A 16117-nucleotide genomic window follows, 5' to 3' on the forward strand; every position below is an offset into this window, starting at 1 on the left:
ACAGTATTGAGCCATAACTGACCTACTGAGGTCACCAGAGTGCGAGTATAGACACTGCATGATCTGTATCCACCCTAACCATCTCCAGCAGCTGTCAACCAGTGCTCTATTCCCTGCAATAGTGGGTGCTCTGGTCACAACTGTAAATTCTATGGACCAGGGGATAGGAGCACTGGAACCTGTGTAGTAGTGGGAGGGCCACTGGCACTGTGGCTACTCCTGGTCTTCTCCTGAGACCCACGCCCCGGCTAGGCTGGAAACAGACAGTGATAAGAGCTGCCCAGGATGCTGTAGGGAGGCCCCCCTCCCCCACTCTCTATCTGCCCTCGGCAGAGAGCCAAGGTGCCTGAAAGCAGACACTGGCCCATGTCTGTGCTCCCCAAGGCATGCTGCCCAGGGCAGACGGAGGGCCTGAGCCTGCTATAAGCAGTCCAGGCTCCTTGGGCAGCTCTTAACACAGCCAGGAACAAGCTTCCAGCCTGTCTATGGAGCAGGTCATAAGGGGGAAGAGGAAGTGCAAGAAGTGAGAATATGTTGTAAGGAAGGGCTGTAGCCTATCTCTACATCCCCCACCTTATCAGCTTGCACAGCACAAAGTACAGACCGCAGCCCTTGGGCCTGCCTGATGCTATTGCACTCATGTCACAAAATGAACCATTGTGGCCCTCTCATTTTAAAAATTGGGGTAGGACAACACTACCCTTCTTCTGGAACCATTCACTGCCAGGGGTTCAGCAAGACCAACCCCGTCTGCTCCTGGCCGCCCATTTTCTAAATCTTTCCAAGTAGTTTTGAATGCCATTTCCTCATTGCCCAGCTTAGACAGAAGACTTAGCAACTCTTCCTGGTTGTGTGCAACTGCGCAACCAGCCAGCTCCACTCACTAGACATACCTCTGCCTGAAATAGACATCAGGCACTGGAACTCCTGAGCTTGTGAGAATAGCTCAAGTACAGCTATGGGCAAGCTGTAGAGACATGGACATCTGTGGGCAAATAGCATGGGAGACACAGACAAAGGATCAATAGCAGTGATGTGTGAAAGCAAAGGGCTACGTCTACACTAGCTAAAAACTTCGAAATGGCTATGCAAATAGCCATTTCGAAGTTTACTAATGAAGCGCTCAAATACATATTCAGCGCCTCATTGGCATGCGGGCGACCGCAGCACTTCGAAATTCATGCGGCTCGCCGCCGTGCGGCTCGTCCCGACAGGGCTCCTTTTTGAAAGGACCCTGGCTACTTCGAAGTCCCCTTATTCCTATCTGCTCATAGGAATAAGGGGACTTCGAAGTAGCCAGGGTCCTGTTGAAAAGGCGCCCCGTCTGGACGAGCTGCGTGGCGGCGAGCTGTGTCAATTTCGAAGTGCTGCGGCCACCCGCATGCTAATGAGGCGCTGAATATATATTTCAGCGCTTCATTAGTAAACTTTGAAATGGCCATTTGCATAGCCATTTTGAAGTTTTTGGCTAGTGTAGACACGGCCAAGGAGTTTCAAGAGGGACCACAGGGTCAGATACCGCAACAATGGATTGAGTGCTGGGCTCCAGAACTGGCACTTCTACATGCCATAGCAGACCCTACAATACTCTGAAGACCTCTGTGGATACCGCATTGGAGCATAAGACAGAACTGCCTGGTGTAAATGTTGAGGAGGAGGAGAAGAGGGGAAGATGCAGCGGAAGACTCCAGTACGGCTGTGAACCAGAACCCATTTCAGATTACACCAGTCTAATCAGTCCTTCCAGGTGAGCTGGATGAGCCTGATGAAGGGGAAGGGAACTTGAGAAAAATATATGCATTATCTTTATCCTTACACAGTGTTAAAATTTAAAGATGGCCTCTGACCCATATCCAAGTTACCAAGACAAAGGGTAACAATTTTTCATTGTTTGACTCATATGAGAAGAAGCAGAATAGCAACAGAGGCAAAGCGGACATCTTCTTTTCATTCCCCTGTAGAATTATGGGACTACATGGAGCAGTGTGTTTACATGTATAAGTTTGTCCCTTTTATCCTCCTAACCTCAATGAAACTTTCGTGGAGATATACTGAACCCTCTCCTGAAGTTTTCTAGGGATGGCTGCCTTATTTTTTCCTCTGTGGTAGTCTGTTGCCCCCTGGTGCCAGTCTGTCATGAGCTTGACTGGCACCATTGAGTAGCTATCAGCATATGGGCCAGCTTCAGAACACCGGTAGCAGCTATGCATTTGTGACCTTCATAAATAAGAAATCACTATTGCCTGTGAAAAATAGTGCCAGTTTTCAGTGCTATTGCCCTATATTTGTAACCAACTAATAGGAACAGGAATTGTGTATGTTTTTTTTGTCTGTAGCAGACCTTATTTACAAGGGTTGGGGCTGGAGAGCAATGCTGGGCAGAGGCACTCCAAAGCTTGAAGCGTCAATAAGCATTTCTTATTAAAGGTGTTTCACTAGAATAAGGAAAGAGAGTTTAGAAAGTTTATTTTCCCCTTTCCCTTATGACTATAAATCCAATGGGTATGGGTCTTTTTACTGCAGCTTCTGATGTGGCAGCCTTGCTTCCTCTATGTTCATTGAACACCTGCCACTGAGGAGGAAGACCACTATCGAAGACCCTTCTGCAAGAACCTGCAAGCTAATGTTGGAAGAGGCTTGGAGGATCAATATAACTAGCAGTATGGGGGACAGGAAAAAGTCATAGAATTCCTCACAAATGGGGAGATGACAGCCTTGCCAGGACTGGCTCCATGCTCAAATAAGAAGTGGTGCTGGGGACACTCAGACCTCACTGCTGCCAGGGGCATGCCATGCCACATCCCTTCTGTAATATGATTGGGTTTCTGGGCACAGCCAGGCCGTTTCTACACAGAAAGTGGCATACTAATAAACGGCCTGAAATATGCTAATGAGGTGCAGATGTAAATTCCCCATGCCTCATTAGCATAAGGTCACATGATTTGGAATACCGAAGACGCGTGTAGAAGAGCGGCCCCCGGGGGTGTCTTCTGGATGGAAGTCCTCCTTCCTGAGGCCCCCTCTTAATTTACATCCATGCCTCATTAGCATATTTTGGGCTGTTTATTAGCATGCCACTTTCTGAAACGGCCCTAAAGAAATCAATCCAGGGTATCCAGAACAGAGTTAGAGAGAAAATTGTTAAAGTGATATTTACACACATCAGTTACAGTTATTGATGCAGGCCAGAGATGTTCTATGCTGATTCTTGAAAGTCCACCCCATATGGGGTAAGATTCCAGGTTATATAGTATAAGTTACTGGAAAACTGGAGATCTGGCGAGCTGGAGTCAGCATGCTGGAACATGGATCCTTGGAGGATGATACAGAGCGAAGAACCAACATCAAGTCCAAGATGTACCCAACTAGGTCCAGCTCATAGTTTTCTCTTGTGTAGGGAAAAAGCCTCTTCTTCTTTCCATAGGCCCTTGAGGGTCAATGTCATCTGAAACAGGTGAGTCGCTGTGGCAAAATGCCATTGGTCACTGGTTTTGCTAGCACACCCCAGTCATTTACATAGCAGGTGGAATGGATGTCTGGGCATCTGATTTCATTTCCATTGTTTAGGCCATTATCCTGGCTGGGGCTGAGTTCACACCTCCTATTGTGAATCTTAGCACTAATCTTGCTAACACAACTACAGAGCTAAAATCCATAACTCTGCCTACAAACACGATACAGATATATAAGTAGCATACACAGATTTAGGGCATTCTCAGCTTTCAGTAGACACCTCACACGGCCCCCCAGGAACACTGTTTGGTGCCAACAGATACATAAAATGGCTTCCATATCCAATATAAAAGTCCAGTCACTGACATACCCCATGCAAAATTGATGCAGGAAGGGATGTCAGTGACATCACTGACTGCATCTCAGGGCCCTCCCATGCTTGGCTCTGGGTCACTACAGCTTCTAATCCAATATTAGAAGTACCAAAATTGAATTTGAATGGCTAATGAAAACCTTGCTTGTCCAACACAAGCTTCATCAATACAGTTACAGACTCATTACATCCTGCTACCAATTTAAAATACTGCTCAGTTAGAATGATAATGGATGGGATCTGCTTTGCAGCATGGCCTCCACGTATCCCATGTGCCCATGCCCAGAGCTGCACAAAAGAGTGAATTTATCAATGCAGGCTCTGGCAAATGTTTGGAATTTAGTCACTATCCAGTAACTGTACATACAAGTGTATCCTGTAATGTATGATTCTTGGTATTTAGCCATGCAAGCAATAGTTGCGTACCTCAGTTTCCCTTTCCATATCACACAATAGCTTTGGACAGCTTTCTCTCAGGTGAGCATCTACAAAGACTAGTTACAGGCAACAACTGTGAAATTTCAGGATTACAAAGTCTCTTTACATACTACCTGTGCTTATACATCAACGTTGACATGCTACATGGTTCTTTCCAGACATCATGCATATTGTACAATTTTACAGCTTTTGGTAACAGCAACGCTTCAGTTACAATAGCTAACATCAGTAGAAAGAACAAATTGATTGAAACTGTACATTTACATTGCTCTCTGTCATACCACAACCATGGTTGAACCTCCTGGGAACTCTGGCATTTTGGGGTTGAATGGCTGAGGCTTTTCTTTGCATCATCAAGTTCTAACCCCCTTCCTTGCCCTGTAGGGGGCCGGGGGGAATCTGATCTGTCTGGGTCTTTGAGTGTGCCCTCCCTTCTAACCAAGGCTGAGGGTTCCTTGATTGCTAGCAAGGCACCCATTCCCCAATCAGTCTGGAAATTTGTATTTTCAGACCAATCTGCTTTTCCAAGATTGCTCTGAGAGTCTGGGACACAGAATCCACATGAAGAAATTCCTCTTTATCCCTTACTGGGCCTCCATGCCCACAGCTCCTTTGTTCTTCGACCTCCAACTTGTTTCTGCATGGAATCAAAAGAGGAGTCCATTACCAGAATACAAGTGTCCACAGTGTCTGGAGATGGGACATTGCTTGCCCTCTCCTGCCTTTTAGATAAATCAACTGCACAGCTGTTCTGCTCCACCTATTTAGCCACACAGTCTCTTCTCTGAACCTGAGACCCATTTTGTTCACTTACAACAGCAACCTGGAATAGCACTACATGCTCAGTACGCTGGTCACACAAGGTCACTTGGTCATTACAGGACTGCTCAAATTCCCTTATAATTCCCATTTTACCTGGACCACCTCCCAGTTCCTGTGAAACCTTCACACCATCTGCACTGGACCCTTCCCTGTTAACCCAACAGCTAGTACCACTACACAGATGGTAAGGATCACCTTTATCCTCTTTGCTACAAGCTTCCACATTGCCAGCATGCAGCACAATTACACTGCCATCCTGCTCCTCCTGTGTCCTGGCCAGAGGATCACTCTTCCCAGACAGAGTTCTCTCACCCTCTACCAGCCGCACCTCAGCATCAGGCAAAGAACAAACACCAGAACTGTCTGGTCTCTGGGATTCCCTGATGATACTAACTGGATTAGACGGAGCTGAAGCACCATCCTCCCAAGAGGACACAAAACTAGGATCATTTCCTGTCTGGGCTTCAGCTGCACTCAGACCCAACTCTGAGATCTTATTAGCACCTGGAGCCACCACAGGCTCAGTCAAAGGATTAACTTCCCTAGAAACAGAAGAGCCTTTCTTAGAGGCACCTTTTTCTAATGCAGGCTCCAACAAAGGCTCTGCTCTCTCCCCAGCATGCTGCTGCTGTTCAACACAGACAGACAATCGGAGACACTCTCTCCTTTGTCCCAGGCCCCAGGGCTGATTTCAGACACACACTGGGAAAGTAAGGCAGCTTTTCTTACAGACAGCTCGCCACTCCCAGTGGACAAGCTGCTTCCCTGCACAAACCCACAGACCCCCTTTTCTGGCACCCACCTAGAGAAATTTTTCACAGGCCTGTCCTTGCCTCTAACTGCTCCTCTGAACAGACAATGGCTGGTCACTCTGCTATTTTAAACAAATCACTTTTCTCTGGCACACCCTCGAGAAGCTATTCACAGGCAGTTGCTTGCTACTAGCAAACAATGGTTCAGATTTACCCCTTCCCTCCGCTGGATTCAAAACCGAACTTCCCTAACATAAATTTTACCTTTTCTTAGGTAGGGTTTCAACCTGATTTTCAACTTCAATGTGCTTCAAAGTAACCTTTTTCTGACTACTGAAAACTTCCTGCCCCTAGTCTAATTCCAGAGTCCCTTTTGGGATTTCAGATTCACATGCAGGGATCTCACTCAGAGACACACTACTTTTCTGCATAGACAAGCAGCTAACTTTTGCAGGCACACATCTAGAGAAACTTTCCCCTTGGTCATAGCTATGAGTACTAGCTACAGAGAACTGCTCAGAGCTACACACATTCCCTTTACAAATCTCCTTGTTAACTGCAGGCAATACAGATACAGAACAGTTATACAGATACTCATTCTTAGACATACCCAAACACTGCTTACCCATACACTAACACTGCTTACCCCTGGTTGACCCACAGATCCAAATATCCTGGACTTTCCACCTTTTGTAGTTCTCGGAGGATTCCATGGTTGCTGCTTTCTCTGCCCTCAAACACACAACATGGCATCATGGGGTAATCATTACCCTACCACTCCACACTGGGAGTCTGCAAGGTAGTAGGCATCCTTCAGTCTGCATAGACTATGGATCGCGCCCTTTATAGTTTCAATTGAGGACTTCATTTACAGCGCCTACTGTGACTATGAAGACCCACACAAGAGTGACAGTCCTTGCTGCATCTCTTGCAGATGTGGTGGGTGTTTGGCAAGTCCTTAGTGTGCTTTCTGTGCGCTCGCTTCTCCTCTGCTAGCTGTCTGATCCTCATCTCGCCCTTCTGAAGGCCCTTGTGTAACCCCTGCCTCCATCTGCTGCAGTCGTCTGCTAGTTCTTCCCAGTTGTCCAGCTCGATGTCTACCTCTCTGAGGTCTCTCTTGCAGACATCTTTGTAGTGCAACTGGGGGCGTCTGGGAGGTCTTTTGCCAGAGGCTAGCTCACCTACCGGATGTCTTTTGGAATCCTTCCACCATTCATCCTGTGGACGTGGCCAAGCCAGCAGAGCCGACGCTGCCTGAGGGGCGTGTGCATGGTTGGGATTCCAGCTTGCTCAAGGACGGCGGTGTTGGTCACTCTGTCCTTCCATGATATTCCAAGGATGCGCCTGAGGCAGCGCAAGTGGAAGACATTCAGCTTCTTTTCCTGGAGGGCATACAGGGTCCAAGTCTCGCTGCCATAAAGGAGGATGCTGAGGATGCAGGCTCTGTAGACTTGCATTTTGGTGTGAGTGTACAGCTTGTTGTTATTCCACACTCTCTTGCTGAGTCTGGACAGAGTTGTGGCCGCTTTTCTGATCCTCCTATTTAGCTCAGTGTACAACGACAGGGTGTCAGTGATGGTGGACCTAAGGTAAACGAACTCGTGGACGACCTCTAACGTATACTTGTCAATGCTGATTGATGGGGATTCAGCAACATCCTGACCGAGTACATTTGTCTTCTTTAGGCTGATGGTAAGCCCAAAGTCCTTGCATGCTTTGGAGAACTGATCCAGCAGTTTTTGAAGCTGGTATTCTGTGTAAGACACTACAGCAGCATCGTCTGCGAACAGTATGTCTCTGATGAGGACTTCCTGCACCTTAGACTTAGCTTTCAGCCTTGCAAGATTAAACAGTTTCCCGTCAGATCTTGTGTGCAGCAAGATGCCCTCTGTTGAAGATCCAAAGGCATGCTTCAGGAGGAGTGCGAAGAAGATCCCGAACAATGTCGGAGCAAGCACACATCCTTGTTTGACGCCGCTCCTGATTCTGAAAGCATCTGATAATGCGCCGTCATATTGGATGGTTCCTCTCATGTCTTCATGGAATGACTGGATCATCTTGAGTAACCGTGGAGGACAGCCTATCTTGTGGAGCAGTTTGAACAGACCATCCCTGCTGACCAAGTCAAAGGCCTTGGTCAGGTCAATGAAGGCTATGTAGAGTGGCTTCCTCTGCTCCCTGCACTTCTCCTGCAGCTGCCTTAGAGAGAAGACCATGTCAATGGTAGACCTCTCTGTGTGGAATCTGCGCTGCGATTCGGGGTACACCCTCTCAGCAATCTTCTGGAGTCTGCCAAGGATGACGCGAGCTAACAGTTTACCAGTGACGCTTAGGAGGGAGATTCCATGGTAGTTGTTGCAGTCACTTCTGTCTCCTTTGTTCTTATACAACGTTACAAGGTTAGCGTCAAGGAAAACCCTAGCTTCATATACACTGACCTGTGAGAATCTGGACTGGTATAGGTGTCACCACAACAGACTACATTTATTTACTCAAATGGACATATTTATGTCCTTTCTAATTCTAAATGTTCACCCCATTATGTTAAAATGTGTATAACATAGCATGTGGTTTTATTTGCACATTGCTTTTCTGCATGTTTCCCCCCCAGTATGCTATTTCTAAGTTCTATTTGTGGAGAACTAAATGAACTTTATTAGTTTACAACAAATATTACAGAATTTGTCGCAGCAGTCAAAGCAAACACTATTTGTAATTGCATGTTAAGCACCACAGAATTTATAGCAGCAGAGAAACATCCAATCATATTTATAAGTGTACAGCAAGCATTATGCAGCTCTTAGCAGCACTCAAAGTTCCCGGTCCAGACAATATTGCAGCATGGAACGCTGTTGTGGCTCACTATTAAAGAGCTCTTTCAAAGCCACCTTCAGTTACATAGCTCCACACCAGGATCTTGTAATAAGCCCTTGTGACTGACTGTTAAAAGTCAGCACACAGCTGCTCCACCTCCACCCAGGAAGCAGTCTTTCCTTTTTTGCCTTGCAGATGGAAACACTGGGATATTTCTCACTGAGCTCCAATCTAGCACAGCCAGCACCCTTCCAATCTACCAAAAGCACAATCAACTGCCATTCTGCAGCTGCTGATTTGGAAGTTGAATCTTTCCTTAGTGTTGTCAAGGTGATCAGCGTATGGCTTCATTAGTAAGGGAAGCCAAGGGTTGGGTGGGTGCTCCAGAATCACTACATCATTGTGGTAATTAGTTAAGAAGGAGAAGTTACTCACTTGTGTAGTAACGATGGTTCTTTGAGATGTGTCCCCGTGGGTGCTCCACAGTAGGTGTCGGGCTCGCCCCGTCGCCACAGATCAGCAATTTTCAAGCTGTATCTCATTGGATCGCGCATACGCAGAAGCGCGCTGGTCCTTCGCGCGTGATCCGGTCCACGCCATTTCTTCAAAACCACCACCTCAGATGCCTCTGAAAAACATAAAGCAGAACTCCGAAGTGGGGAGGAATGGGTGGGTAGTGGAGCAACAATGGGGACACATCTCAAAGAATCATTGTTACTACACAAGTGAGTAACTTCTCCTCCTTCAAGTGGTCCCCGTGGGTGCTCCACAGTAGCTGAATACCCAGCAGTGACCCAAAACATGGAGGTAGGTACCAGATTATGTGCAGCTTGCCCTTGAGAGGACTGCTGTTGGTAAGCGTGCATCCTCCTCCAGCTTCCGATGAATCACTTAGTGCTTGGCGAATGTGCCACAGGATGACCACATTGCTGGTCTGCAAATGTCCTTCCAGGAAACCCCTCTAAAGAAGGCTGTCGAGACCGCCATTGCTCTGGTGGAGTGAGCCTTGGGCGGAGTTTGTAAAGGGGTCTTATGCAATGCGTAGTACATCTTTATACAGGATGTAATAATATTTGAAATTCTTTGCGAGGATAGTCCTTCTCCTTTTGATCTGCGTGCAAGAGACACCAGCAGCCTATCCGTCTTTCAGAAGGGTTTGCTTCCATCTATATAGAAGGCCAGTACCCTTCTTACATCAAATGCATGAAGCCATACTTCCCTATTTGAGGTATGTGGCTTAGGATAGAAGGATGGTAAAATTATCGGCTCATTGATATGGAACTCTGAAGAGATCTTTGGGAAGAATGCAAGGTGTAAATGTAGTATTATCGCATCTTTGAAGAAAGTTGTATAGGGCGGGATCGCCATTACCGCAGCCAGCTCACTTACTCTACGAGCAGACATGACAGTGAGAAGAAATGTTGTTCTTAAGGTAAGTAGGTGAAGCAAAACAGTGGCTGAGATTCAAAGAGTGGCCTAGACAGCATGTCTAGAACCAGATCTAAGCTCCATGAGGGTGATATCGGGCTTCCAGGTAGGGTATAAATTCATGAGGCCCTTCAGGAACCTTGCCGTAATGGGATGGGCAAATACAGTTGACCCTACTACTGTGTGCCAGAAGGCCGATATAGCTTCTAAGTGGACCTTTTGTGATGGTAGGGAGAGTCCCCCTTGTTTTAGATCCAGTAGATAATCCAAAATCATAGGAATCGGGATCTCCAGGGGGGTCAATTGCTTGGATAAGCACTGGGAAGCAAAGCGCTTCCACTTGTACGCATAAGTCTTCCAGGCGGAGGCCCATTAGTTGCATTCTAGGACCTCTTTAACCCTTTCTGAGCATAAAGCCTCCTGGGCGCTGAGCCAAGGATTAGCCATGCCTTGAAGTGTAATGTTCGAGGCTGAGGGTGCCTCAGCACTCCCCGGTTCTCTGTGAGGAGGTCCAGTACAGTTGGGAGTCGTCGGTAGCATGACATACATTGTAGCAGGAGAAACCAGTGTTAATGGTCCCACGCTGGGGCTATAAGTATTAAGCATGCCCCCTCCATCCTTGCCTTTTCCAGGACCTTGTGGATAAGTACTGGGGGAGGGAATGTGTAAAGCAAGGGGCTCTTCCGTGATTGAAGGGAGGCATTGCCCAATGAGCTCGGACCGATGCCCGCTCTGGAACAATAATGAGGGCACTTCTTGTTGTTGCAGCTCGCAAACAAGGATCTGGCCCCGCCCTGTCAACTGATATAATACATTGTGGATATGTTGTCGGAACTGACTACTCTGTGTTGTAGGTATTGTAGGAAGTGCTTGCATGCATTGAGCACTGCCCAGAGTTCCAGCATATTTATGTGCATTGCCCTCTCTCTGTGGGACCATCGCCCTTGCACTGACCTGTTTCCCATGTGTGCTCCCCAGTCTATGTCGGAAGCACCTGTCCTGAGAAAAACTGTAGTTTGCAGTTGGTGAAAGGGGATCCCTGACAGCAGATTCTTGGGGTCCACCCACCATTTCAGTGACTTTTGCACCTCTGCTGGAGGTGATACCTTTTTGTGAGCAGCGTGTATTGTTGGTACATACACAGTCGCCAGCCTGTGCTGCAGGCAATGAAAATGCTGCCTGGCATTCTACACCACAGATGTTGTTGCAGCCATGTGCCCCAGAAGCTGCAGTCAAGTTAATACTTGTACTGTGAGGCTGCATACCGGCACCTATATTAGAGACTGGATAGCATGGAAGTGTACAGTAGGCAGATACACACTCACCGTGATGGAATGGAGGCGCGCTCCTATGAACTCTATGTCCTGTGTAGGTTCCATCGTCGATTTTTGGAATTTGATGATGAGGCCCAATGAGTGGAATGTCTTTGTAGTAACGTCTATCATGCGCAACACATCTACTCGCGAGGTGCCTTTTAAGAGGCAGTCATTCAGATAAGGGAAGATGAATACACCTTGACGATGCAGGTAAGCCGACACTACTGAGAGTGTCTTTGTAAAGACTCTGGGCACTGAGGACAGGCTGAAGGGCAGAACTTTGTACTGGAAATGTTCTGTGCCTATGGTGAAATGGAGAAAGCGCCTGTGCACAGGGTGAATGGCTATGTGGAAGTACACATCTTGTAAGTCGAGGGCTGCAAACTAGTCTCTATCGTCCAGTGCTGTAACTATAGAAGTAATAGTGATCATCTTGAAACACTGCTTGTGGAGGTAATGATTGAGAGCCCGTAAGTCTAGTATTGGTCTCCAGCCTCCTGTTTTCTTTTTCGGGAGGAAGTATCAGGAATAGAAACCTTTCCCCTGGAACTCATCTGGGACTCTCTCCACTGCTTCTATTGAGATGAGGTGATCAAGCTCTTGTTTCAACAGAGTCACGTGAGAGGGGTCCCTCAAGAGGGACTGGGTAGAGGGTTTTGGTGGTGGTAGAGTGCAGAACAGGATGGTGTATCCTGCAGCAATAATTTCCAGTACACATTTGTCTGTGGTGATACTTTCCCACTGCCAGTAGAATGGTCTGACGCGGTGGTGAAACAGCAGCTGAGATGGATGTTGACACTGAGTGATGGGTGTGGTATCGCGGCCCTCGACATAGCAGTCAAACTTGCTGCCTGGCTGCCTGTGGTGCAGGGTTATGGCCTTGCTGGGAACGTTACCTAGACGGTCTTAGGTGCTGCTGGCGCCCTGGATCATAGCCCTGTTGGTATTGTGGGTGCTGAGGTTGGTAGGCGTAGTGTCGTTGATATGGGTAATACCTCTTCCTCCTGTAAACGTTCTTAGCGTGGTTCTTGAGTCCTTGCTGGAGTGGAGGACCACGTCCGTGGTTCCAGCGAACAGTTTTGATCAATCAAAAGGAAGGTCTTCAACTTTTGCTTGTAATTCCTTAGGCGCGCCGGATGTCTGCAGCCAGGATACTTGCCACATCACCACTGCAGTGGCCGTGGATCATGCTGCTGTGTCTGCTACGTCCAGTGCGATTTGTACGCCTGTACGTGAGGCCGCGTATCCTTCCTACACTATCGCCTTTAGAATTGGCTTCTTATTGTCTGGGAGATAGTCCATGAGTGATATGAGTTTTGTGTAATTATCAAAATTACAGTTGGAGAGGTGTGCGGCGTAGTGGGACATGCATAGTGGTAGGGTGGTGGATGAGTATACCTTCCACCCAAATAAGTCTAGTCTCTTTGCATCCTTGTCTGACACCATAGATTTGTATTGCGGTGCCTCTGACCTCTGCTGGGAGGACTCAACAATGAGGGAATTTGTTTGGGGATGGTTAAATAAAAACTTCGTTCCCTTTGATGGTACAAAATACTTTTTGTCCGCCCTTTTATTGGTTGGTGGAACAGAAACTGGAGTTTGCCGGATGTTTGTAGCAGCCCCTGTGATGGCCTCATCCAGCAGGATGGCTATTTTTGATGACATGGGAGGTCTCAGATTTTTGAGGAGTTTGTGCTGCCTCTCTTGTACTTCCACCACCTGTATATCGTGAGACTGGGCCACCCTTCTGAACAGTTCCAGAAACTGTCTAAGGTCGTCCAGAGGGGATGTATCTCCCAGGACGACTGCCTCATCCAGAGAGGATGAAGAGGCATCTATCTGATATGCCTCTGTCTGCTCCTCAGGCGCTTCCTGCATCTGCTCCCCCAGGTGTTCCAAGGTGGGGATCAATAACTAACTCTGGACCCTCTCTTGGAAGCGAGAGATGGTGCCTCCTTGGAGGAGAGGATAAGGACTGGCAATATGGGGGGCATGGATGCAGGGATCTATCCCTGGATCTTGAGTAGCATCAGTGCCAGTGATAGTCCTCGCGGTGGTACGGGTGAGTGTAATGGCAGGGACATGATCCTGGTGATGAGGATCTGGAGCATGAGTGTTGCCTGTATCTATGATGGTGGAAGGAGCGAGATTGCCTAGACAATGTAGACGTGGATGGGGAGGCCCTGTAGGGGTACCCTTGCAGCTGATGTGTTTGTCGAATATAAGGTGAAGGATCCTGAGCCAGGGGGAAGCCAGGGGGGAAGGTGGCTGTGGAAGTGGAGACAGCGGCCTCAGGAAGGGCGATGGTGGTGTTAATGGCCGCTCCAGTATATATGTTTCTGGAGGAGAGCTCGGAGACAAAGGAGATGGCATAATGGAAAGGTCCGGGGATGGGCTTCAGTGCCGTGTCTTAGAACGTGCTTTTCTCACTTTGTGAAATAGGTGGGCCGGTGCTGATACAGGTGGTGCCCTGCTCGATGACGAGAGTATCGGTGGGGGTATTGGTGCTGCCGGTTCCGTGCTCGGTGCCTAGGCCTGCGGTTCTGCACGATCAGAGGTCTTTGGCACCGCCAGTCCCTGTTCTGGAGCCCCTGGTTCCAATGCTCTCGGTGCCGGGGTCATTTGTCTCGGTGCTGTAGTATCTGGCACCTGCCACTCAGATGCCTGCAGGATCTTCGGTGCCACGTCTTTGGAAGTCTGAGACCCGGGCACTGTCTTTTGCTGTCCGGGCTTTGCATTTCCTTTTTATCACAGATTCGTCCTGCTCGTGGATAGTACAGGCAAGGATTGAGTGGGGGACACTTTCTTTCTCTTATGACCCAAGGAGGTCAGAGAAGTTGCTTTTCGTTTTTGAGGTACTGATGGGCCCTCTGAAGGGGTCAACTCAGTTGTTTCAGGCTGAAAAGCTTTATCAAATAAAATCATCTTGAGCTTCATTTCTCTGTCCTTCCTCACTCTAGCAGTGAGTTTGGAGCAATGAGGACACTTTTGACACATTGACAATGAATGCGTTTGCTATGGCCGTCAGAGACCGGCATAGTCTCCTGGCATGACTCACACTTCTTCCTTTTGTATTCTTTTTCTTCTTTTTTCTTTTTCTTTTTTTTTGAATAACTTAACATAGCCTAACCTTAACGAGGACACAATGGATACTAAGAACAATAAACAGTCTGTAGAAAAGTGTTAACAACTGGTCTATGCTAAGGATAAGAAAGCTCTAGTGGCGTAGCTTTCCCCCTGCTCTCTTCTTTCCTCTTTCTCCTTCTTTATACACTATATACAATAAAAGATTTTAAAGAACAGTTCTTAAAAACTAGCAACCAGTAAAACAAGAAAACAGGTTTTATCTTTTCAGATGTTGGAGCCAAAGCGAAGTCCTTCTGCAGCCGCTGGTGGTTGAGAGGAACTGGCATGGACCGGATCACGCACATGACCAAAAATGCATGAAGGACCAGCGTGCTTCTGCGCATGAGCGATCCAATGAGATACAGCTTGAAAATCTCCAATCTGCGGCGCCGGGGCGAGCCCGACACCTACTGTGGAGCACCCACAGGGACTGCTCGAAGAAGAAAGAATGTTCCTATTTGCAGCCTTCTGAAAAGTCCTTTGTTCTTAAAGATGCAAGCATAATGCATTTTCCCTGACTAACCCATGGGAATATTGGTGAAATATCCCCCACAATCTAACTCCTGCATAACCACAGAAAAGTAGTACTTTCTACTGATGCACTCTGTAGCAAAGTTGGGTTAGGCCAAAATAGGGACATGAATGCCATCTATCACCCCACCACATTCTATCCACTGTGTCCTGTACGTTGCAGGAAGCAATTAATGGCCATACACACATACATGATAATGGCTCCCACTATGGATTTTCCAGCTCCAAAATGGGTTTTGACTTACTGCTAGCAATCTAGTGTTGTCAGATTCCACAGCATGATTGCTATTTGCTTCTCCATTGTTAGTGCAGTTCTCATTCTAGTGGTGTCCCTGTGCTGGAGGATGGCACAACAGATCTATGAATAACAAGAAGTCCTGTGGCACCTTAGAGACTAATAGATATTTTGGAGCATAAGCTTTTGTGGGCAAAGAACCGTGAAAGACCTGACAAAGCAGGTCTTTGCCCACAAAAGCTTATGCTCCAAAATATCTGTTAGTCTATAAGGTGCCACAGGACTTCTTGTTGTTTTTGAAGATACAAACTAACATTGCTACCTCCGAGACCTATGAATGTGGCCTTTTGCATTCAGAAGTTTTGCAGTCACTCCTTACCATTCCAAACGTGCACTATGATGGGATCCCTCCGGTCAGAGCTCATTTCTCAAGCCTGAAAGCAGCATTCTATAATCTGCAGCTGCTCCACTTATACCACCACCAACCCTGCATTGTTTTTGACTACATCCCTCGAAAAATGTCCTGTAGGAAATCCTCATGTTCCTATTATAGCAATATTTTTGAGGGTCTGGAGCCCCCATGGAAAGAAATTAGCAGGTCCCTCAGCACACAATGGCAGCCAGCTCTCTCCCAGCACCTCCTGCCTGCCTGTGACCTTGCTGATTAACTCCTCCCGCTCCTTCACAGCACTTCCTAACTACCACAATCAGATGTTTTTCAGTTTGTGGGAGATGCTGGGGAAGGCGCAAGGAAGTGGACTGAGCCCTGGGGCAGAGTGAGGTCTGGAAGAGGTGTGATAGGATCAGGGGCTTGGGAAGGGCATCAGGT

At 47.5% G+C, this 16117-nt stretch overlaps 1 protein-coding gene across 1 annotated transcript in view; it reads right to left on the minus strand.

Moving 5' to 3' along the window:
* The window catches only part of DMC1 (DNA meiotic recombinase 1), a 77519-nt gene that overhangs the window by 1301 nt on the left and 60101 nt on the right, over window positions 1-16117 (minus strand). The gene's annotated exons all lie outside the window — the stretch shown is intronic.

Source organism: Carettochelys insculpta, chromosome 1 (assembly GCF_033958435.1).
Source record: "Carettochelys insculpta isolate YL-2023 chromosome 1, ASM3395843v1, whole genome shotgun sequence".
Taxonomy (NCBI): Eukaryota; Metazoa; Chordata; order Testudines; family Carettochelyidae; genus Carettochelys; species Carettochelys insculpta.